The following is a 1,679-nucleotide window of genomic DNA, read 5'->3' on the forward strand; positions in this document are numbered from 1 at the left end:
ACTCCACCGCCCAATCAACGCCCCCCAACCACCGGCGACTGCCAACCAGAGGTCTGATGACTTCGAATACCCACCGACCACTAATTTATTACCATTTTTGTCCTTCATATACGCGCTGACGGGTGGGCCCTATGGTAATGTGTGCTGCTGAATATGAACCGTTTGACTGGTCAATTGATCGTGTTATCAACAAATTACAGAGTTGTATGGTGAGCTAGTGACCGTATGATCATCCTAAAATATACTCCTATTTTATTAACACAGTACAGACTCAAACTACCATTTCTTTCTTTCATATACGGGCTGACAGGTGGGCCCCATGGTTACGCGCCCCGATGATGCAACACTAGTTGCGCCGCGTGGAACATTTGACTGGTCAATTGATTGTGTCATCAACAAAATACGGAGTTGTACGGGTGAGCGAGTGACCGTATAATCATGACATGTATTTGTTTAACACGGTACAGACACAAGGGCTCATATATACGCGCAAGCACTCATCGCTATAAGCGCACACACGCGAACCCTACCACTATGAGCACCTTCGAGAGAGTGGGCCAACATATATGATCTTGAGATTTTACGAAGTCACCATAGGTGCCTCGTAGTCGAGTGGAACGTCTCCTCCCATTGAATGTACATCGCCGGAAAATACTGAAATTAACACAAGATAAATGCAAGCACCGGGACTTTAACCTTGGTGGGCTCGAGAAACCACTGTCCTCCTAACCATCCAACCATATGTTGGTTAGCACGAAAAAATGTATGTGGTGACCGTGATGATCTTATTCTGAAGTCCAGTGACCATATCATGCTTTCGCTTAAAATACAATGACCGTAAGTGTCGTCAACAAAATACGGAGCACGCATAAAATGCAAAGTCCCTCAGTGTCATCAACAAAATATGGAGACATATTGTGAGCTAGATACCGTTGTACTATTGTATATGCTTATTTTCTTAGTGGCTGATTGCGTGTGTGGTGTGGTGGGCACATCATTTCTAGTTGTGGTGGGTCAACATGAAGACTCATGGGTCGGTTCCATCCTGCACCACATATAGGTTGGACCGAGACGTGTTATACGAAGACCCATGTGGAGGACTCGGCGTACAAGACGAAGCTACCAGAGTCGCGGAGGACTCTATCCCCACTGGTGATAAGCCGACTATATATGATTTGTAACCCTAGGCCCCCAGTATGTTATACAAGCTTGGGGGCTAGTTCGTCGATAGTATACACACATGCACAATGCATGGTATTCACGTGTACTTTGTACACACCCCTATCACTAATATACAGTACCAGGAGTAGGCTCTTTCTTCAACTGCAAGGGTCCGATCCGAACTAGGGTAAAACTTTGCCTCGTATTACCATCCAGCCTAACAGCCAGGGATATCCTACCGAATGATATGATGAAATCATATCTGCCAACTACTAAGAGAGAAGTGTGTGTGGGGGTGGGGCAATGTGTGCCATAGAGGCCTAAACATAATGTGCGTGCGGGAGACACGTAGGCACATATATGTGCGTATAGAGGGCTAGTAGAGACCGTGCGTGTGTATATATGCATGTGAGAGAAATAGTGTTTTCCAACTGAGATTAGTGAAAAGAGTGGTACATAGTAGTCAGAAAGAGAGAGAGAGAGAGAGAGAGAGAGAGAGAGAGAGAGAAACAGAGAGA

This window comes from Triticum dicoccoides, chromosome 5B, assembly GCF_002162155.2.
Source record: "Triticum dicoccoides isolate Atlit2015 ecotype Zavitan chromosome 5B, WEW_v2.0, whole genome shotgun sequence".
NCBI lineage: Eukaryota > Viridiplantae > Streptophyta > Magnoliopsida > Poales > Poaceae > Triticum > Triticum dicoccoides.